The sequence below is a fragment of the Lacerta agilis genome, chromosome 4 (genome assembly GCF_009819535.1).
Source record: "Lacerta agilis isolate rLacAgi1 chromosome 4, rLacAgi1.pri, whole genome shotgun sequence".
In the NCBI taxonomy this organism is placed as follows: Eukaryota; Metazoa; Chordata; class Lepidosauria; order Squamata; family Lacertidae; genus Lacerta; species Lacerta agilis.
Genome location: NC_046315.1, coordinates 61,682,490 through 61,707,210, shown reverse-complemented (window position 1 = coordinate 61,707,210; position 24,721 = coordinate 61,682,490). Strand labels below are relative to the sequence as shown.

General features: G+C 41.0%; 1 long non-coding RNA gene across 1 annotated transcript in view; it reads left to right on the top strand.

Annotated features, from left to right (window-relative positions):
* Positions 1-24,721, top strand: part of LOC117045822 — a 113,813-nt gene that overhangs the window by 6,511 nt on the left and 82,581 nt on the right. The gene's annotated exons all lie outside the window — the stretch shown is intronic.

Genomic DNA, 24,721 nt, shown 5'->3' with positions numbered 1-24,721 from the left:
ACTTTATACCTCAATTTTACATGTGTTAATTTATTTATTTTTTTATAAGAATTTATTGGCATTTTTCTATAACAACATATACCCACACCCACACCTACAATTAAACAAATGCAAAACAAATAAAACAAATACAAACAATGTCAAGTTTTCTTATTGCATCTTTCTAGAAAAAAAAAAAATTTCTATTTCCATATCTTGACTATTGACTTCCCCTGCCTTTTCACCTTCGAGTTTATATCCTTAATCTATTTTATAACCATTTCTCCTAAAAAAGAAAAAAGAAATTAAATTCAGTTGTATAATTACAATCAATTATATCTTCAACATTTTACTAAAAATACATCATCATAATAATACCTCGTCATAATTCTTCTTCATTTATTCTTATCGATTTCTTATCTTAATCTACATCTTGATCTCAATCCTCTTAATCCATAAACTTAATCCACTTAAATTCACTTTACTTATACTCCACCTCACAGATCTTCACAGCTCATTCGATCAAATCTATCTCTTCTATCCTTAAGATTGCTGCTAATAACATGATAACTTGAAATATCTCCTTTCATGTTCAAATAAAAAATATAACAGAAAATTGTTGACAGTATTCACCCTCCGATTTCAGTTTACCATATCAGGCTACCTTAAGTTTTACTTAATGCTTCACCCCACACCCCCTCTGTCCATTATTCTTCTCCTGGTGGCTTCAGCACTAAACTTCCATGTAGCTTCCCTCTCCAAACGTCCACAGATCCAGGCACAGTCCAAACCTCTCCTTGCCACGAGTTCAGAGGTATCCATCTCATCATCTCTCAGCTTCTTCGGTTCTTTGTAACATTCCTTTTCTTCTTGTAAATACCTTAATTCTCTGTCCCTGGCCCCCGAGCTCACACCTCGGGGACTGGATATAAGAAATCTTGACGTCGCCTTGGGGCTGCCACCCCCAGAAAGCGAATTTCTTCTCCGAAGTAGCTCACTCATTTCTCTCCAGCTTTCCATCAACCCTCTCAGCTCCTTGGCAAGGCATTCTTCCAAAGTGTCAAAAGTTTTAAAAGCCTCCTCTGTGGGCAATTGGTTCCATTTCAGACCCCCACACAAGACTTTGACTTTTCTACAAAGCAGTTCCACCTTCAAGGCAGTGAGTCTCTGTTCATCCGTTAGTCCAGAGTTCAATACCAGTTACATGTGTTAATTTAGGTCAGTTCCACCCTGCTTCTGCATTAATCTATAATAATTATCTTTAATCCATAGAATTGTAGGGTTGGAAGGGACCCCAGGGGTAATTAGTTCAACCTCATACAATGAAGGAATAAATATATATTCAAATATATATCTAAATACCAGTTTAAAACAAAATAGCATTTTATTTCGGCATACACATTTGTAAAGGTATTGCATTTTACCCTAAAATATGTATTCTTTGGCATCTTGGTATTTCCCTCCTCCTTTTAGCCGAGAACTGTACCGCAAAATTTGGAGAAGTGCAAAACTGGAAGGGTAATTTTTTTCCCAGCGTTATATTAATTGGGCAGGTGTGAATGACATCAGAGCCTCTTCAAGTGTGGACTGGGCAAAATTCCAGTCCATCCTTACTTATAGGTGACTTTTTATTCAGCCTTGACCCACCATTTGGAAATCCCTGACTGGTGCATGGTAAAAAATGAAGCACATATTTAATCTTTACATCCTTTTCACTTTGAAATTTACACTAAGACATGTTGAGCTGAAGGTAGGCTTATTTCCCCTAATCAATATCCCTGCAGCATGCTCTCCTTGCTTCAGACATTTTATGGGTTATTCCTTTAAACCCTTTCATCTTCCTCCTACAAAGAGGATTCAATTTATCAAGTTACTACAAAGTACCATGCAGAATTTTTGTCAGACCAGCTGTATGCAATAATTACATGCTTCTTCCAATGGAAACCATGGCAACTATCCAATAACTAACACGAAACAGATACTGCAACAAAATATTTCTGGGAATTGATGGGGGAGTGGGTGGGGAGGAGGAGAAAGAATTGACATCCATGGCTTAAGAACTAAGCATTACACATTCCTGGCACAAATAAATTCCTGTGGCCAAAACTGTGTACAAATATTTTATGCTTGTATATTAAATGAAAACATTGTGCTACCAGCCACCCCAATCTCTGTCAAGTGGTAGCAAGTTCCAGGGGTCTTGGCACTTAACCAGGGATTGTGTTCCTTTGCAATGAGGCATGGTGGAGACTGTAATGTCTTTAAGATATGTGGTTTATTTACACATATTTACACCTGCATTTAGTTGGTGGGAGTGCAGAACATTACACCACAAGGGTTCTCTTGTTGTTCCTCTGATAGCTTCTGCAAACAGAAGCCAGCCATGCTCCTCAATCTCTGTTTGCAGCCTCACCCAGTCAGCCCCACATGGAGTTCCTGGCTCTCTCTTCTTCCCCCAAACCCTTGCTCCAACACAACTCAAGCCTTGTTTTAAAAAGAGCATCCTTCTTCTTGTGGGGACACCCTGCCCACTGTAACCCTGGCAACTTCCCCCTCCCAACTTTGCTATGTCTTTTATTACTAACACACCAATGGGGGAGGAACTCCGCCTCACTTCTTGTCTGAGGCTGAATGTCTCACCTTTGTCAGGGTAATGACTCTGCCATCACCTGTCTTTGTTCTTTGATAGCACCTCTCTAAGTAAAACTCCTGGGGAAGCTGGCTTCTTTTTTAGGCCTTGCTCAATCCATGCATCAACCCCCACATTGACTACCAGTAATTTCAAAAATTATGGGGTACACCCTGGCACCCAGTAATTTTAGGGGATCCTTGCCCACTGCGACCCCCTAACAGCTGTTTTAGTACAGCCATCTTGTGGTTATAAACTTTGAAAGCTCAACCACTTCGGAAACGGCCAAGTCTTTCCATACAGCAAGTCTAAGATTATGAAACTTGCCGAAAGTTGAGTAGGAATCACCATCAAAATAAATGTTATACAGTACTTGTCAATAGTTCATAAAATATGGCTTAGCATGGTGGGAATGACTTTCTGCAAGCCTTGGCTTTGTGTATCCCCCCCCCCCCACCTTTTTCTGATCTAGTGGCAAAGAGAAGTTTTTGATTCTCTTTTATTCACTGAGGCTTGTCGTGTCATCCGAACCAGAAAAACTTTGGATAATCTTAACAATGGTTTGTCTAAATCAAGGCAACTTCAAATCATAACTTATAAAGCTGACTTGTTTCCACAAACAGTTAATATTAATCACAATTGCTGCAGTTTAAACTTAATTAAGTTTAAGTGAATAAAAAAATGGAAGCTCCTGAACTCGTCCTCACAGCCACACTGGTGGAGGAAAGAGAAGGCATGAGCCCAAGGTTTGCATTGTAATAGTAATAAGAAATATGAAAGGTGATGAAGTTAAAGATACTGTTCTCATTTTATAATTGTTTCATATTAATAGTATCTGTTAATATTAAGAGGATGATCATTATTGTTTTTGATCTCAACTGTAATTGCAGCAGCATTCATTGATTTTTTTAGTGTTATTGGATCACTGCCATTTGGGGGAAATTATTTTAATGCTTTTGTAAACAAGAGCACGGAGCCAAGAGAATAGCTGTATTTGTTTTACTGACACCGGCCCAACTGCCTCATTTCAGCCCTGCTCTTCAAATTTAAATTTGGATTGGGTCCAAGGTAGCCAACCTGCCAACTTAAGGCTCACTCCCACTATTGAGAACCATTCAATGCTGGTAATGCAAAGATTGTAAGCATCACTGTCAGAAGCAGGTGTGCTGTATTGTGCCAAGGGGAGTTTGTGTTTTGAAACGGAGAACAGGACTGCAAGCTCGGCAAGTAAAATTGATTGTTTCCTAGCACTTAGCTTTTGTACAGCTCATTTGTCTTCAAGTAGATCAACTGTGTAGGAAAATCAAAAGGCACCATTCGATGCCACGGTTAATTTGCAAAGGGGAAAGAAGTTGAACTTGAGCCACAAGCTTTGCAAGTTCAACATTCTGGTCTGGAAACCTGGCTCTCAGTGAAGGTGGCCACCAAATAAAAGGACAACAGAGGAGACCAATTTGCATAGAATCTGCCCAGGAGCAAATTTTAAAATAATTACTATCATTTAAATAGAACAACAAGCCTCTCACTATACTGGGCAACCTCAAGACTCCTTCTCTTCCTTCCTTCCTTCCTTCCTTCCTTCCTTCCTCTTTTTTTAAAATCAAATTGTTATTAAAAGTTTTCAACAACAAAAAAATACAGTAAAGGTCAAACTAATCTAAAGAGAAGGGAAGAATAAAGAAAGAGCAATGGGAAGGATGAAAGAAAGAAAGAAAGAAAGAAAGAAAGAAAGAAAAGAAAAGAAAAGAAAAGGGTAAAAAGGACTTGCAACTATCCCTCTCTGTTATATATACACACAATAGCTCTTCAAAATAGTCAAATGTTCAGTCCAAATTAGTATTCAGATGCTCCACCTCTGCTAGGTGATTTTCCAAACTTTAATCCAGGGTGATCCAACTCATTTAATTCTTTATGTGTAGGAAGTCCAAGGAAAGTTTTACAAATAAAATTATAATACTCTACAATAGTTATCCTCTGCTCCAGCATCACAACAATGCCTCAAGTAGCCTATTAGGAAACATTCAATCTGTCTTTTTCCTCCAATACTTCTTCACTGTGCTTATGTATTAGAGCACCAGTCCGTAATTATTATACAGTCCTTAATCCACACCCAAATCCATCTATCCCACTCCATTATCATGTCAACCATACTTCTCTGTCCTTATCTTTTCTGAAAAATTCTAATTTCCATCTTTTTCCAGCGTTGCTGGAAGAACTTGCCATCTATTTCTTTCAAATTCAATCCAACTTGTACACAGATTCCTTTCCCCACTCAATGCCTTGTTTCAATTCAGAGCATTTGTTAGTCTTTCCATCCCTATCTGCTGCTCTCACTTTCTTAACCAGACATGGACTGGACAACCCTTCAAACAGAAGCTCAAGCTCTTTGACCAGAGAATTGTCCTCTGTACTGTAGTACATATAGTCATCATATCCACAGTTGTAGTGGATGATGGGCTTAAATCCCTGCGTGTTTCCCTCTCGGTTGCTACAAATAATTCCACCTATGTAATATTCTCTGTGGACATGGCTACCATCCTACACATGTGACACCTGGAAGAACTATATAATTTTATTCACTGGAGAGAGTGCAAAACAAGTTTTTGTGCAGACTCTTGTCAGTCCCTACCTCCACAAAAGTAACGCCACTCTGTGCGGAACTGACTGTAATGGCCATTAAAGCCGAAGCCCTTATACTAGCTCTGCTTTTTTGGTTAAAAACTATTTTTAAGCATGTATCCGAAACCCTCATGACAATTTGGGAATACATGACCCCAAACTCATGGAATCACGAAATGCAATCTGCTGCCATGAGGTTGGGACTCTCTGCCTCCTTTCTTGTGACGCAGGGTTTTGAGAAAGCTAAAGAATTAATACTCCAAAGGCTTCAAGATGCCGAGATGCAATCACAAACTGCTGAGATCAAGATCTGCCGATCGAACAAATTGTATGCCGTTTTTATTCCATTGTACCCAGTGCTGTCAAGTATCCCGTTTTCCCCGGGAATCTCCCTTATTTCAAGCAGTTTCCCGCTGCTATCCCTTTCTTTATATCCCTTTAATTTCCCATTTTTTCAAAGGAAGCAGCTCCTCTCCCTCCCCCTGCTGGCCAGGGACTAGGAAGACCTCGCCTCCTTGCAGCCTCAAAGCAAGCGGGAGCCATTTCCCACGCATACAGGCGTCGTAGCCCACGGGCAGTGTTTCCAAAATACAGTAAGCCTACTGCGCGCATTCACACCAGTGTCACCCACTTTTGCTTCTGGCTCTGCCCACCACTGCCATGTGACTGTCCCCAGGATAGGTGAGGCTGCTGATCCCTTATTTTCAAATCCGAAACTTGACAGCTATGATTGTACCCATCCCTGCCTAGCAGATTTGCCAAATGTTAAAATTAGGGTAGCCTTTACTCGGGCAAGACTGAATGTCCTTCCATTAGCAGATTGGACAGAATGACATAAAGGAGTTCCCAAGGAGGATAGAGTTTGCCAGTGCAACTCACTGTCTATAGAAGACATAACTCATGTACTCCTCGAATGCCCTTTTTATCTTAGAAACAATTACATATATCCATTGTTAAGATTGCAGAAGGGAAGGACATCTCTTGCAAAGACCTGTTTTTTGCTGTCCGATGTGGAGAGGTATATATCCTTTTGAGCATCCATATTTCTTGCAAAGGCTTTACAAATTTGTGTAATAAAAGGGGGAATGGGAAATGATTTATCCTGTAAAAGTCGGGGAGTAGAAATGTCAACCACTATTGGTAGTTGAATTCTTGTTATTTTCATGTGTGTAATGGCTGTTCGCTAGAAACAATAAATTGAACTGAACTGTATAATTTTACGTATGGTCTTAGTAATAGTTGGATATTTGCTGGGGTGGTGGAATAGGGTGATATTAATGTTGGCATTGTGCATCCTAAATATTGTAATGCAGAATGATTATTCTGGCTGTAGCTCAGTGGTATAACATTTGCACTGCATGCAAAAGGTTCCAGGTTCAATCCATGGCACCTCCTGGCAGGGCTAGAAGAAAGCTCTTTCTGAAACCCTGGAAAGTCACTGCCAGTCAGTGTAAGCAATGGTAACATAGATGAACCAATGATCTGACTGAGTATAAGGCAGCTTCTGGAATGAACCTGATTTTTAAAAACAAATGTCTTATATAATGTTTACACTGAGCTATATATATAAGAAGGCCTTTAGCCAAGACACTAAAAATGCTTTTCGCATTTCCTGACACAGCAATGTGAATGATTAAAAGCCTCCTTTGGTTACAATGTATATTAATGGCACCTTTATACTCTCCGTCCCACATTTACACGCGTGCACAAATAGCAATAAGGAGTCGGAAAGTGTTTTTAGCATTATGTGTGATAACATCCTGCCCCTGCTGTGTTGTGTTTTTTTTGTGTGAGAAAAATGAACACAGCTCTAAGTTCTTGACATTTACAATTTGTCAAGAAGTTTCCTTGTTGAAATCCATTTTCTATTTTTCAATCCCAATACCGGGAAAAGCACTTGGGGGGGGGAATAAATGATGTCCTTTCCCATATCCTTTCATTGTTGTTGTAAAGACACACATACTTTCTCTTGCTCACACATGCACTAAAACATACCAACATATCTCAGTGTGTAGTCACTATGTTATGTTATCACAGATGCCCTGCTTTCCATTAGCATGGTTTCCAGAAGACCATCTGCTTGGCTTTCCAAAAAGTGATGAAAAATGTATTTCCCACCCCCGCCCACTCTTTCTAGCTAGACCCCAATGGTGTGTGAGGTAATGCAGGAGTGAAAACTGCTGCAAAAAAAGAGGAAAATGTGCCAGTTCTCTCACTTCAAATCAGAGATTAATACTCCTTCATGGGTGAGTATTTGCATTCCAGTTCCTGTTGTGCACACTGCTAGATCATGTCCCCCAAATTAAGTGTAAAATTAATATAACCAGTGAGCTTGCTTTCTGTATCATCTGATTAAATATCAGAGGGGCCTTCAGCTATGACAAAATGTTTTAAGAGGGTTATAAAATGAGTGCCACAGAGCGGTTAAAGTTACCCAAAGATGGCATTTGGCAGGTGCCAAAAGCAAGTGTGTTGCATTACTCTGTCACAGTTTATGTGCCACTTACACCTCCATTTGTCACCAACTAAATCCAACCCACTAATATTGAAGGTGATTTGGTTTTTTATCTATGTGCTGTCTCTCAGTATGGGACAGTTACCTTTCCATGTAAAAACAAAAACAAAACCCCCACACACAACGGGATAGATGTGAGTATTTGAAATACTGCACTGATCATTGTGTCAGCAAGTTTACTCCATGTATTATAAAGGAGGGTTTATTTTTTAAGGTGTTTAAAAATCAGCTCACACAGCTGACGAGATACAACAAATATTAATAGAAGGAATTTTGGCTGGTGTACCATTTCCTACCATTGTAGCTTGATGACAACCTTCTACTAAAATTTCCTAAGGAACACTGATCTCAATTGCATTAGGTCATCCATAAATCTCTTGCACAGCTTTAAAAAGGGGACAACATACCCCATCCATATGTATATGTGTGTGTGTGTGTGTGTGTGTGTGTGTGTGCGCGCGCACGCTACAAAGAGATTTAAGATGATGATGTGGCAAGCTGGCCTTGTTAACCAGTCCTTCCCATCACTACTGTTCCACCACAGAAGGCAGCCTCCCCAGGCTGTTTTTGTTTGTTTGTTTGTTTTTAAAAAAAGAAACAGCAAAAATTAACACAGCAGTGTGCAACCTGCAGTTTGACACTTATAATGTATAAATTGCACATTCCATTCTGTTTATATTGTTTCTGGTAATTCAAGATCATAATTTGCATTTCAATCAAAATCACTACCCACTTTTCACTATTCAAATCATGTTCCCTTTGAGCCATTTATGCCTAGTGACAGCAAATTTAAAAATATATATACAGATGTTATCAATGTAGTTCTGGCCCAGAAACATTTTATAAATCATATCTTGAGAAGAGAGCAGAACTTATTGATTGCTCATCTATATCACTGTGTGCACCTTGTGGCAAAATGCTGGCTTCTGAAGAACTTTGTTCACCACATGATATTATCTGTCATCCATCTTAATGCCTTGTGCCAAAGTGTCTGTGACGGAACAAAGTAAGCACCTGATCACAATTCTGCTCCACAGGTTTTGGCGTAAATATAGGAAGCAGGAACAATGCCACAATCCAGTGGTATTGCAGGCGGTCCCTATTCCAACATTACGAGCAGAAACAAATGCTTCCTCTCACAACAAATTCTCTACTTCACTGGAGCCAAGAAAATGGGATAGAAGAGCATTGTTTGAGTTCTTATTGCTGTGCTCATCAAAGAGATTGACTCTCCTCCATCAGCAAGATGAAGCACTTCTGTGGTAGGTGTACTCTTCAGACCGGCTCTTCAGCAGTTCTAGAAAATTGCAAAAGGAATATAAACGTGTATTTCTTCAAGAGCTAGTCAGACAGGGGAAATTAAACAATATCCCTCAAGAAGCCAAGAGAAAGCCAAGGGAGAAGCAGAGAAACAGAGAGCATCGCCAAGAGAAAAAAATAAGGATGCATCTAGATTGAGATCCATGATTAGCACCACTTTTCTTTAAAATATATAAATAAATAAGATTAATAGCAGCCATGGGAGGGAGCATCAGATTAGAACCACTGCATGGATAGAGCATTTATCATTGCAATGTTCATGATCAATTCAGCTAAAAACAACAGCTACAATTTCCGCTATGTATAAGAGTGACTTCAATCCAGTACCATGCATGAGGAACATTTTAAATGGGCTAAAATCTATTCAGCTTTTAGAAAGAAATGGGGAACAGGAAGTGAGCAATTTATCCCCCTGCTCCCTCTCTTGGCAAAGTAGTGGGGTTAGAGGGGTTAAGGCCCTCAAGTATGCAGCTCTAGCTTGAAATGGGGACCAGAACCATATGCACGGGGTAGCATTTATGTCACATGCATATAATAACCATTAAACAGATTGAGGAAATTGCCCTTTTGTCCCATTTGATATCAATGTTTGGTGCAACCTTCTTCTTTTCCATCTTCAACCATTACTATAAATTTAAATTCTAAGAAAGCTCCCTGACAGTAACCACAAATACCGGTACTAATTATGTCTAACATGATTCATTTCAAGACTGTCCTGGGCCAAATTCTGAGTTTTCCACTATTTGGGCTCTGGTTTTTACGACACTGACATCAGTTTACACATACCCTATTAGATTCAGTCCATTTCCACGCACATCAGTCAATTTAATATATTGCTTTTACCACATAATGTTCTTTGGTTGCTGGCAAATTGCATTTCTAAACATGTACACGAGGTCTCCTCACCTTTTGGAACTTGTCAATATGCAATGTACCGATAACTAGGCCTGTTTTAAAACATTAGAGATGATGCATAGGAGGAAATAATCCATACTAGTGTTCTCTCTTTTTTCCCTATTGACTTACCGCCAATTGGACAGTGTTATTAACCAATTTGGGATTTATTATATTATGATGAGAAAGCGATCAAGTATCCAGCCACATTCTCTTACAAGCACAATATAATCATAACTCAACAAACAAAAGAGGACTAATTAAGCAGAGGTCATTGATCTTGCATAGGAGTAGCTATTATGACATGTAATCATACAAAGCACCAATGAGTGACACAGAGCCACACTGTTAAGATTTACTATACGAAGGAGCATTAACGGGGGGGGGGGTTAAATTACTATGAGAGGAGAAAATATTTCGCCACTCTTCCAGGGACAGGAATTATCTGCTAGCAAAAGGCAGAACACATCTTTCCATTCTGATATATAATAGCCCAGCCTCCTCCCACCCCCACCCCCAAAATTAAAGACTACTAACAATAAAAGAAAATGGTAAAACAATCCAACCAAAATCATAAATCAAAGCATTAGCATAAAAACCAAAACTGCAATAAAAAGTACAAAACAGCCAGGAAGTCGGTACACTGATGGATGGAAGAAACATTGTAAAAATCAACATTCTCCATAACCCATTTGCTCAAGGTACTTTGACCACTTTCCCTGCATCCGCAATGTAACCGTTAGCTTAAAAGTGATTTAAATAGGCAGGGTAAATGTTACTCTTGGGGATCCATTGCCAAGCAGTCCTATTTGGCTGAACTGTTCTCTTCTTGATACTGCATTGAAAGGATGCTTTCAGATTGTTGCAGGAGGAAAGGTAGAATTAGGAATGTGTGAGCTCTTGCAGTGCACAAACATTCTTCTGGAGTGTTAGACCAACCTGATAAGCAGAACTGATTTAATTCCATGTGTCATTTCTCTCAAAAGAGATAATGCTCACGAGGAGGCTTAAATTTGGCTCCCAAATGACAATAAGTCATTTAAACACATTCTGGCTCAAGCAGTACAGGACGTTTAGGCAAAGATGATTAGCATGAAGTATGCCGCAGTCATATCATATTTAATCTATCAGCCTTATATATGGAAATAATCATGGCTCTTGATCACATGTCATCTGGTGATATCCAAGGGCATTTCTGGATATTGTAGTTTGTTTCCAGGAAGTGCAGCAGTCTTTCACTGCATTTCAAAAAGATCTATGGCATAGATGCTCTATAAATCTGTGTTTAATCCATTCATCATTACGTTAGACAGACTCACTCTACACATGCATAGCTTGGTATGAACCTTCCCATCGATGGTGAAATCCAAACCATACAGAGGATTAGGGTATCTGGGTCTCATGGCCATATTTTTCCATGTGTACTCTGTACTCTGCTATTGTGACAGGCATAGTGCATCTCCCAAGTTGTCATTTTCTTGATTTTGACAGTGGGTTTGGGAGACCACACCATCCCCCATCAACTGTATGGTTCTTTAACAGCTGGTTTTAAAGAGATCTGCTTCCTTCTTTTGGATCAGGGCAATTACGCTTATTTATAAAATAATTATTTGTACATGGGGGTGAAGGTGCGGTGGGAATTCAGGGCTGCAATCCTATTCACAAGGAGTGACCTGCCTGCGGCATTCCAGATGTTGTTGGACTCCAACTCCCATCAGTCCCAGAGAGCATAGCAAACAGGGATAGCAGTTGTAGTCCATAAACATCTGGATGGCCATTGGTTAATCACACCTGTTGGACTCCAACTCCCATCAGTCCCAGACAGCATAGCAAACAGGGATGATAGCAGTTGTAGTCCATAAACATCTGGATGGCCATTGGTTAATCACACCTGCTGTACACACTTGCCTGGGAATAAGTCCCTTGGAGCTCAATGGGACTTACTTCTGAGTAGGCATGTATGGGCTTGCACAGTACCCTAGTCATACTACAGTTTGCTCCAATACTTATAAAATTAAATTATATTCTAAAATCATGCTTAAGTATATGTTGCATAAGACTGTTACCTCAGAGTGCTGTTCAGTTCAGACTTCTAATGCAAGTTTATTTGGCTGGGGAATATTCAGAAGGTTGGAAGGGTCCGTGTAGTTCAAATGTCTGTAAATCAGATCTCCCTTTGTAGTGCAAAATGCTCTGGACTCTGAGATGCATCATGGTGTAATTTACCAGCTTGTGGTGTTGGCCCTGTGCCAAGTGTGAAGTGTTTTAGTGCCGTGCATGATGGGAAATCAGATTTAGCAGCAGGGAAACCATCTTCCTCTTCAGTTTTGCAGATGAATTCCCTAACTGCCAATGTGGGAATTGTCAGAAGGGCAGTCCCACATGAAGGTTTCAGTTAACAAAATGTAAATTAAATAGGTAGCGATTCACTGTGACCTTCTGCTGTTTTCCCTGAACACACAGGCAGCTGTTCATAAAAACTCAGGCTTAGGTAGGTCTCAGTTTCCTTATTTATTACAAGCACGAGGAATCAAACAGACTGACAAGAAGGTATGTGTTTTCCCAGCAGAGGGTGGAATTCCCCCTCTTTCCTCTCAGCCCTGTTCTTCTTGATAATGTTCTACGATAGCAGCATATTGCAACGTGCACGGGTGGAATCCAGCTGGTGCCACTGCAGTCATCAAAGGCCATCCTGCTCCATTAGTAGAGTTATTCTTGGATCAAACCCTCCCATGGGTGCTACAGCACCAACCCTTCAACTGGCTCCAACTAGAGCACCCACTGGCTCTCCTGATGTGTCTTCTAATCATCTCCTCAAACCTTTAGTGTGCAATCTCTTCGTTTTGGAGCTTTCATTTTTAAATATTTTTAAAATGAAAATAACCCAACTTTCCATACCTCTGGGTTTTGCCAGACATTTCACCGATTCAGCCAAAATCCGCCCGAGCACCATTTTTCTGAGCGATAAACCCGAATGTATGGCATCCCTAGAGAGGCCCTCCATGATGAGCATTCTTGAAGACCATGAGGAGTCTCTGGTCAACACTTCTGGGTTAACAAAAGGTGCAGTGCCCATTGTGGAAACAGAATGCTGCACTAGATAGGCCTTTGGCCTGACATTTCTAATGTCCAATGGCAGCTGCTGCCCGAGTACAGATAGCATAGCAAGTTTCCAGCCTGCAGTGGCCACTGAAAAACAGGCCACGGTTGAGGTGACATGATGGCTATTTCAGGAGACATAGCAATTAACTTTAGTTTTTGGCTCTCTCACCACCACCACCACCTCCATTACCACTACCTCTGATACCTCCATTGCTTGTGCATCTACTCTTCTTACCACAAGTGTCAGTAGCATTGTTTAGAAAGGTGTTCAAAGGCTTGTATCAAAGAACCAAAACACAAAGAGTCCCATGGCACCTTAAGAAGAAACCATTCTGGATGTGGCTAAAGCTTTTGTGGGGCCTGAAATCAGATCTCCCTTTCATCATGTGCATCAAGTGCTAGCATCTGCTGGCAGATGCGTAACATTTCATGAATCTGAGGTGTTTTATGAGAAGTGATTCAGAGATGGAATTAAATAAATGAATAAAAGTGGGCTTTATTCCACAAAGCTTATGCCGCAATGCATTTCGTACCCTTTAAGTGCCACAGAGCAGTTAGTCATTTGCTGTAACAGGCCATACCACCACCACCCCATTCTGGAACCAAAAGCAATTGCTGGGATCCTCTGCACCCAAAGAGGCAGAGTTGGCAAATTTGTCCATTTGTAAGTAATCAACTCTATTTTTAGGATATGTTTTCCATAAGAAGCCCGGAGAAGCTGGTATCTTGCAGAGATTATTTGTTCTTGGTAAATAAAGCATAGCACAAACAGTTCCACAGCGTTGCCTGCCAATCCTTAATTTTGGTAGCAGCAGATTTGCAAGTGATGAATCGTAGCAAAACAGGAAAGAAGCAAGACTAATCTCTCAAAGCCTGCCATTCAAGGAGACAACCAAGCAGGCGCAGTTTGTGAAACGAGACACAAGCAGGCATTCAAAATGCACTTCGTCAGAACTTAGAGGACAAATCTTTGTCCAAAAGCTACGAAATCGCAATTTGCCGATTGGCAGCATGCAAGTTTTGCAACAATCCCATGACTAAGAGATCTACTGCTTAAACAATGTTTTTGACTCTGCTTTTAATGTAAGAGCACAGCAGACAGATTTAAAGGCTGCTTTGGGGTAATTTTTTTTGGGGGGGGAAACATCTCTTCAAAGCTATCAATAATGGAAGAGCTCTGGATTAAATCCAGCCATACCTCACAATTAGGATGGGCATTGCATAACCTTCACAAGAGAGGTCTTGACTCCCAAGATTTCTCTGGATGTGTTTTGCCTCCTTTGCAGGTAAGCCACTTGGTATATTCTACCTGAATCTCAAGTTTCAGCTGACAATTTAAGTGGAGAATCCTCCCTTCTGGACAAACAGGAAAACCTGTGCATCAGTCACCGCCCTATTCCAGCAGGAGCGGCCTAAAGAAAGGGTGTCTAATTGGTCAAGGGGGTGAGCATTCACGGCCCCATCTAGGCCTCAATAGAGGGTGACACAATTAAATCATTCCAGAGCCAAATTAGATGTGACCAGGACAGACCCATGTCTTTAAATGTGTGCCTACCCCAGTTTAAAGTGGAAGGTGGGGGACATGTTATGATTTACAAAGCTCTATTTGACTTTGGACCAGGTTATATAAATATTGTATACCCTCCTAAGAGTTTGTTTGAGCTGGGAGAAGACCTTCTGTGTGTCTTCAGTAAGCTTTGCTGGAAAGGTGGGGTTGTGCCAAACCTCCTGCAGGGGAGCTCTGCTGAAATTTCCCCACACTGGCCACATTCCTCCACATTGCCACAAAGTGATTTCTTCCTATGGGACTCATTTCCCTAATTAAACAGGAACTTGGGGGCACAATGAATGGCTGAGTTAATATAGGGAACAACAACATTAGAGGATGAGGGAAATCCATAAATAGGTCCTTAGGAATATGGAATCCCTTTGTAATGGTGGTGATGGTTCTGAGCACTACAAGAACAGGATGCTGGACTAGATGGGCTGATTCAGCAGGCTCTTATGTTCTTATCAACAGAGGCTTACCAACATGTTATATATCTCACCAATACAAAGCATGCAGTAGTAAGGATCCCATGCACTAGCCACTTCAGGCAACCTTTATATATATGGAATGAATCACCTCATTAAATAATACTGTATATTCTGAAGTGGTCTAGGAGTCACTGCAGGTCATAATCCTCTAGGATTGAATCAGGAGAGTCCATTTTGGAATCAGAAAGTGTGGTGGATTCCTCCCCCATCCTTAGCCCTCACACATTCTTTTTACATGTCTGAAAATGGATTATATCTTTTTGTTACCAGCTCATAGAATGTTTTCAGGACACTTTGGGGGCATCCCTTCTAGACGTGGCCATGTCCTGCAATTTGTGACAGGCATCCTCTTTTTCTGACCTTTCGATCTTGGACAGTGCTGTACTACTCTTATCCATAAAGCACAGTTCTAGGATCAACCTTCCCCCCATTAACCTCTAAATTGAAAGAACATGTTCAATTTTGCTGCAGATGTTTAATCCTCCTTTAGAGTGTGATTCAAAGGCCACAAATACACAGGAATGATGCAACACTAACATTACAGACTAATTCATGTGGATCTCAAACTTGGTTCTAAGAAAGTTTTGATTAGAGGAGACTAGGGGTGGACATATTGTAAATTTTGTTGTTGTTGGTTTTTCCCCCAATCATAAATGTAATTCTCTATGTTTCTGCAGCAATTCATTTAAATTCATAAAAATTCATCAGTATTTTAGTGTGAATTGAAACACATTTTTGTATACAATATTGACTAATGTACACATTTTTTGCAAGCAGTAATTTATGTTTGTTATTTTTACTAATGTATTCATCTGTACACTGTCATCCCTAATGACACACTGTTTGGCTTCAGAAACACATTGCAAAATTCAGAGAAGTGAGAATTTTGACGGCTAATTTGTTTTGGTTCGTTTACTGGCTCAAGTAGCCTGAATTAGGCAGCTTCTCATTGAGGTGCAAACAGAATCAAATTTATCCCACATCCCTAGTTGAGTCAGATTTTGACTTGATCTTGTTCCGTTACTGATTCTATTTTTATTTGCTGAATTTTCCTTCAGCTGGAGCTTAGTTTGGTGTTGTTCAACAAATGAATTATTCAGCTAATGAGGTCAATAGCGATACATAATTTATTGGCATTTTTTTTCCTGGTATTTTGTCACTCCTGTTCCACTGTCTTCCCCCAGTCTAGTTAGTGGACTGGGTATCTTCTTAAAATTCCTCTCTCATTCTCTGGGATAGCTCATGAATGCCTTGTCATTTCTCTTGATGTCTTTGGCTATTCATTTTAAAATTCTCTTCCTTTCCACTTCTTTCTTCCCTTCTGTCATCATATCATTTACATCAAACCATTTCGTAGTCAAATAGGAAATTGGAGCAACTGTAGGGCTTGGCAGTTCTGTGGTATGAGTACCTCAGCCGCAGTTACACCGTAGCTTAGACAGTGCCGCACTATAACCAGCCGCAAAGCAAAATTCTACCCAGTGTACAAAGAGCATGTTCGGTTTTGCTGCAATTGCCTGATTTTTCTATGTTGCTGCTTTAGAATGCGTTTCAGAGACTACAGATACACAGGAATGATGCACAGTTTGTTTATAGGGCATTGGTGTTCCCTTCTTGGTTCTGAATGGCTTCTCGTGCTGAGCATCATTGGTTCTTGAGTTAGTTGGACTCCTACCCTCCGATACGGCAGGGAGGTTGGGAGGCAGTTAGCTTGAGATTCATTGACTCAAATGGGTGTCCTTTTATTTGTACCACCCCTAGGCTTTTTTTTCAGCCGGAACTTGGCAGAACTCAGTTCCGGCACCTCTCAGGTGGGTGCCATTGCCATTATAAGAACAAGGGAGGTGAGTTCTGGCACCTCTTTCTAGAAAAAAAATATAGCTCTGGCCATCCATTTCCTTATACCATCACCAGTGATGGGTCTGACCTCTTAAACAGAACTACTACTATACCAAAATCCTGCTTTTTGCCTCTTGTACTGGTGGCATCCTTTCAGCATACCAATGAATTTGATTTGGCGTACCCTGATATGTCGTAGGGATGCATTTTATTTATATATGTATCTGCCTTCTTGGGAGGGAATGGGTTTATTAGACAAAATGCTTCTTATGGATTTACTACCTGCATCCTCATTAATATTTCTTAGGGATATGCTGAGGATGTAATTTTGCAGGACAGCCGGGAATTAATTAGCAATGTGAGCCTACATAGAGGTGGCAAATAAAAGGAAAACACACGCAAGGGACACAGACGGAAGTGCACTTGAGAATATGAAAAACTATACATATGGCAAAAGTTCTGAAACTATTGGGGTTTAAAGGGGGCAGAAAATTGATTACCTGTAATTGTCAATTTTTGGAGTGCTTATTTTTATTCAAATATAACAATGGTGACGTACTTTTGCAAAGCTAAATCGTGCAGAGGTGACAAAAGTTTTGGAACTTTTTGATTAAAGGAAAAATAGCAAGTAACCAGGGTCAGATGGTATTCGCCAAAGTGTTCTGAAAGAGCTCAGATCTGAAGTAACTGATCTTTTGCCTAAAATACGTTCTCCTCCACTACATCACTGAACAGTAGCAATGAATCACTGCTGCATGCTGGGATGGGTGAGATGGCAGTGAGATCAACAGGGTGCAAACCCTTACCCCTCTTGTGCCCAGTAAGCAGCAGCAACTCAACAGCAAGGAAGTCTGGCCATGACTTCTTCACCCCACTACCAATGAACCTGGCTGGCTACCATAAAACACAGACCAGAGCTGCTTCTGATGCAGAAGAGCTCTTCTGACCATATTCCTGAAGCAGAAGATGAGAATAAAACTCAAAGCAGATTGTCAAGAACTGCATCGACTCCTTCCAGTTTTAAGCAAGCGACAGAGAATGAAAACGGCTGGCACCCTGCCGTCTTTTTATTTTTAGATTACCCATTTTCAAAAAATACAAACAAACAGCCCACATCATTTAGCACAATATAATTTCATTTATAATACCACAGCAGCGTAATTTAATAAGAATATTCTTAATCTCTCCTCAGCTACATTTTAAGTGGTCTCACTGTGGGCACAGTAAGGGTAATGTATAATAAATGGTTCATTGGCTTCCACAGGTAATACTTTTGCCAAGACAGCTGGAGAAAGCCGTGCAGGTTTATTCAACCTTGTATGCAAGCACGGAGCATATTTAGAGAAAATAGCCAAAGGCCAACTCAAAATTTACATCGGGATAATTAATAATTTACCCATGAAGCTCAAATTATATGGATCAATTTTACTCCATACAGAAACAGGAGCAGGTTGCTATATTAAAGCAAAGAAAGGGAGGGACATAGGGAAATGGGGGGGGAGGGTTACATGAAGTAGAGTTTGGTACAAAGCCTAGGAAAAAACCCACATGACTGGCTCAGGCCCATGGCGCTGGGTCATTTACTCATTCTCATAGCTGTGTGGGAGTTGCTCGTGGATGTATGACTCCCACAAGGCCTTGGATATTGTCTGACTCTAAGGGATCCTGAGCAATACATGGCTGGAAAGATCATGGGTCTGGAATCTCAGCAGCTGCTTAGTTTTCGAACCTAGAAATATTTCATTCCTGGATTTCTTTTCTTGCTAAATTCATATGGGTCACTGTGCTCTGCTGCAACCTCTCTTACATATATTCCTTCATTCAGGGGGTTGGGAAATGTTGCACTCATATCTATAGGTCTGCTGTTCACGACGTGGGTGGAGATAGTAGAGGTAATGATAACACAAACATGTAATGAAGGGAGCAACTCTGCAGCCTGCAGTTGGTGGCCTGCCATCCACTTTTGGTCTTTTTACCTTTGAAAAGTACCCTTCTTTCCCTGGCATGCACCATTGTCAGAAGATGGAGGAAACAGAAAGGAGCACCACCTCTTTAAGGCCTTCTGACACTCGTGCTGCACTAGACAGAGCAGTGATGCTCTTCAAAGGTAAAGAGAGCTTTGAATAATTTTTCCTTTCATCCCCATTACAGCAGTGGGAGTAGGAAAAGTGCCTCCCACTTCAGCACTCCCATAGGGAGGGAAAGCACTTTGTATACCTTCCCAAACACAGTGCTGGGGTGAAATGTGTGTTATTGGTAGGGTTGCCAGTAAAAACCCAGACACGCCAAAATTGTTGAGCTTTCTTTCCTTCTGGAAATTGCCCCTGGACGTCACTTCTGCCTTTGAAATCCTGGACGTATAGCAGCCCTCATAATGAGATGGTGTACCAGTGATGTCGAGTAACTTGCCACTATCCAAACTTGAGTTTGATCAGGGGTGGAGTCTGGCAATCTTTGGTAGTATGGCAAAAATTTGGAGCCCCCAAATAGATCTCAGTTATGGATCTTCTCAATTTTGTGCCCTTTTAGCTCAGCACGCTGTGTGAGGGAACCACCTTCCTGAAATCTGGTGCCGAGTTTGATGTAGAGTGCAGCCAATGACTTTGATCCACCAGCCTGCTCGGGATAATATCCCTGCAGCACTACATTGTCAGCAAGCTATCTGAGAGTTAGCCACCAGGAACACAGTTGAACTAGTGGATGAGCAAGTGTCTTCAACACGTTTAACGTTTTATAAATGTAGGAGCTACAAATTAAGATACTACTGGTTTGCTGGGACTTGTAAGAAGAGGTAGCCAGTTGCATCATGCCATATTTGTGGGCTCCCCAAGCAGGATGTGAGGGAGATATCAGACCAGCCATTGAAATAATGATGGACTGGACAGGCCTTTTGTCTGATCCAAAAAGAGACTTCTTACATTTTTTGACTTTTTGTGGTGCATGTTGGCGGGGGCAAAGACAGTGTGGTATCTGTGCATTTGTCAATCGAATTTGAATGCAGTCAATTAAATCTGCAGGATTTTTCAGACAAAGCAAAATAGTATTCAGAAGAGGTGCTTTCCCTCTGGAGCTCACACAGAAGGAGGGCTGAACTGTAACAGCAACATTTGGATCTCGGCAAGGGGCTTTAAAAGACAAACAGATGAGTCGTGCTTTGCCTGTAATGGAAAACATTACGTTGCCCATAGCCTTCTGAAAACGTTCCCATTCCAATCTGTTATTCTAACTACTGTGACCTAATCAGTGAAAGCATTAACATCCCATGAAGGCATTTTTGTTAAGCCACAGGCTGCTATGCAGGAAGAAGCTCATCTGACTTAGTAAAATCAGTGGCAAAGTACCCGACTTCATTTGAGACTACAATTGGCCCACGAAGATTGCTGTGACAATCAGGTAATATATTCAAGTCTTCCGTGTGCAGCAGCACTCTCACGGTCAAACCTCACATTACATTAGCATTTTTTTTTTCTTTTCTGGCTGGTTTCTACTTACTTATAGCAGCAACAGGGCCTAAAGAGGATTGGGACTGTGGCATACCCGGGAGGAGTTTCTCTAGCATTTGCTTGCACACCATGATCCTGATGAAAAATCACTTCACCATTAAAGCTAGCTGGTATTTGAACTGGGGGGGGGGGGAGCAGCTACTGCAACCCAAAACTGCTTTCTTCCTGGAGCAAATAGCTTCAGAGGCAAGCAATTTTCATTGACATTTGATCAGGGGCTCTTGCAGGTGGTGTTTCAAATAGAAGACTTAAAGGATGGGGAGTGTGTGCAGCATAACATGCAATTTGAGCTGTGTAACATTCAAGCTAGAGGTGTTAGGACAGGGTGCCCTCCAGATGTCAAGAACTAAAATTATCAGCATCCCTGACCATTAGCCATGCTGACTGGGGAGATGAAAATGATGGACTTTGCAGAACTGCCGAAACTGACAGGAAGAATTCGGAACCAGCGAGATCAAGTATTCCAAAAAGACTGGAACAAGTTTATATTATATTTGAAAGACCACTGTAAGCAATTAACATCATTAGCAGAGTTATCTAAAGATTTGTAAAATGAATTAGTTACCTATTCAGGTTGAGTAATATAATCTCTTAAGTAATGATATAACAAGGAAGTGAAATGAAAAAAATGCAAAATTAAATTTTGTAAACCATTAGGCGGGAGGGAGGAAGTCGTTTAGGCTTGGTTGAGCCAAGACAGTTAATAAGAGGATACGATGTTACATATTGTGATTATATGTAAAATAAAAATTGTTTAAAAAAGAAAAAAGGCAGAGTCAAAATGGCAATAAGTCTGCCTGTAGGCATAGCAGAGGTAGAGGTAAAGGGACCCTGACCGCTAGGTCCAGTTGTGGATGATTCTGGGGTTGCAGCGCTCATCTCACTTTACTGGCTGAGGGAGCTGGCGTTTGTCCACAGACAGCTTCCGGATCACATGGCCAGCATGACAAAGCCGCTTCTGGAGAACCAGAGCAGTGCACGGAAACACCATTTACCTTCCTGCCAGAGAGGTGCCTATTTATCTACCTGCACTTTGACGTGCTTTCGAACTGCTAGGTTGGCAGGAGCTGGGACCGAACAACAGGAGCCCACCCTGTCGCAGAGATTCGAACCACCGACCTCCTGATCAGCAAGCCCTAGGCTCTGTGGTTTAGATCACAGCACCACCTGCGTCCCACTGGTAGGCATAGCAAGATTACCTTTTTATGTTGTTTAATGGATTTTGTGTAGTTGGTTTTATTATATGCATATGTTACAGTTGGAAGCTGCTTTTAGTTTCTTGGGGGATGGGTAGAGGCCTTGGCAGAAAGGCAATATAGAAATGCTATACGCACACACAAGGGGGTTCATTTTTTCCAGTGATATCAAAGGATGAAACATCTAACTGTTGCTTGTGTGCTGGACTGTTATATATTTATCTCACATACCACACACTCTTCCTCCCAAAGTGCATAAGTTAATCACACCTCGCACTCACAACAACCTGCAACATAACTTAGACTGGGGAGGGATGGTGCTTTGCCCAAGAACACTCAATGAGAAAGGGTTTGAACTTGGATCCCTTTGATCTAGTAGTCTATCTACTTCAGGCATCCCCAACCTGTGGCCCTCCAGATGTTTTGGCCTAAAACTCCCATGATCCCTAGCTAACAGGACCAGTGGTCAGGGATGATGGGAATTGTAGTCCAAAACATCTAGAGGGCTGAAGGTTGGGGATGCCTGATCTACTTCAACAGTTTAAGGGTGGATTTGAACTCTTAACCCAAAGCACTGAATGCTAGCCTCCTAACACCTGAAGCAACAGTTTCCATTTTATACTAAAAACATACAAAACTGAAAACTTTTTTTTAAAAAAAGATGAAGAGCTGAATGACCCTTTTATATTTCAAAATAAACCTTTTCTCTTCTGCCAAACAATAAAAACAAGACTTACTTTCCCACATATTAACCATATTATTCCTTTATGTGACAGGGATTAATTGTGAGAGTCTGTCTATATAAAAATTACAGGCGAGTCTTCGTTGTCTATGCTCTCATGCCTTGGAACCACACTTTGAAACGAGAGTCTTGCCAGAATTGCTGGAACTGAACTAAATCATCAGTCCAATTACAAAGAGCTAAGATTCTTTAGAGAATCATTGGTTCCAAATTGCAATCATAACTCTGAACTAGATTACTGGGGAGAATTAAAAGGCATTTCCAGAATCATTATACCCAGAAAATATCAGCAGGAATACAAAGAGTCCCTTTCTAGTTCAGCACAATGCCCTTAGAATTGTTCCGTGGCCATTACAGCCACTTTCAGCATCCTATAGAGGTGTGAGGATAGATTTTAAAGAACCCTCCCAACCCATGACTGTGGCTGGTGTATATGTTTGTTTCAAGGACACAGCTTTGGAAGAGACAGCACCAGTTTTCTCCACTTATGCTGTGTTAAGGCTGCCATAGGCACAGTGCCCAGGAATTTTCCTGGGCATTTTAGTCTGTAGATAAGCTCTTGTGGCACTGTGGGTTAAACCACAGAGCCTAGGGCTTGCTGATCAGAAGGTCGGCAGTACGAATCCCCGCGATGGGGTGAGCTCCCGTTGCTCGGTGCCAGCTCCTGCCCACCTAGCAGTTCGAAAGCACGTCAAAGTGCAGGTAGATAAATAGGTACCGCTTCAGCAGGAAGGTAAACGGCGTTTCCGTGCGCTGCTCTGGTTCACCAGAAGCAGCTTTGTCATGCTGGCCACATGACCCGGAAGCTGTACGGCGGCTCCCTCGGCCAGTAACGCGAGATGAGCGCCGCAACCCCAGAGTCAGACACGACTGAGCCTAATGGTCAGGGGTCCCTTTACCTTTAAGCTCTTGTGAGGAATAGGAGCTCTCTCCCAGTCATTGCAAGAGGGAGTCAATTTGCACACAAGTATCATATTGAACAGGACATGGTGCCCTGGATTAGCCATTCTACACACACTGCAATATCATGCATATGATGGGTATATTTCAAGTTTCAGGCTAATAGTATTTCACCCCACTTTAGCACCGGATTGCTTTCGGAAACTGAAATAGGGTGCTCACCCTGCCAGAACCAATTTTCCCCTGTAGATCATATGAATGTGAACATTACTGCTCCAAACCATTGCTCACTCAAATTGCCATTTTAAATCAAACTTTAGTATAAAAGCAGCACTCCCACTGAATTGATCTGCCCATAATACTTTTTTTCATGTAGCAAATGCTAAAACTTGCTCCAACTTATTCCCTCCAAGATTTTCCACCCAAGTGTTACCTGCTTTAAAGAGGCAGAATAACACAGTATCATTGTCCAGCTTTCGTGTGTGTGTGTGTGTGTGTGTGTGAAACAGAAATATCTATTCAGTCCTAGCCAATTGAAATATATTGATCTGAGAGGGGTGGGTCAGATATTTTATGTTTGAAGCAGTCCTTTGATAAATACACTAGAGAAAAATTCCATATTCAAGGAGTTCATGATTCATTAATTACTGCAAGTAATGGATTTAGAAATGCATTTAATTTCACTGATATATAATTTTAAAATAACTGAAAGAAGCAAATGCTGTGCAGTACCTTGACTGGAAACTTTGCCAGAGTTTTCTAATATTAATTGGCTTGGTAAATGCTTTGCATTATAGAAAGCCAGAGCTCCTGGATAGCAAGTGCTAGATCAAAATTCAACATGACAACAGAAGGCTTTTCAAATTGCATTTATCCATTTTTATGAACAAATTTTGTTGTGCCAGTCCAAACACAGACATACATCATCATATTGACATCTCATATTCACTTATCAATTGTAAAAATTATTCAAGACTCCAAGTATGGTACACATTCATTATATAAAAATATGTATTTGAAAAGTCAACAGTTAAAGATAGCTGGATAGACTGACCTTACCCAACCTCATTAAAGCAGGCAGGGCCAACCTCATCTTGCAAGGAGGCATTAATCACCTCCCTGGCCCAGCCAACTCTCCCCTCCCTGCTAGTTTTTATCAGCCAAGGTGGACAAGTGTCCAGAGAGCAAGTGGTCGACTTGACCTATCCAAGCACCTTGTCCACATCCACATATAATTTATTCTTAGGCTTTCACCAGACCATTTCCTCAGAAAGTTCCAGAATCTCTGGAAACCACCTGACAAATGGATTTCAAGGTTGCTTTACTTGAAGTCACATGGGAGTAGGTAGGGAGTTACTCTCAAAATATAAAGTGATTCCTTAGATCCATTTACCATTCAGCTACAATCTTAATCTACATTAGTTTGTAAATAAAACAGCCCTTGAC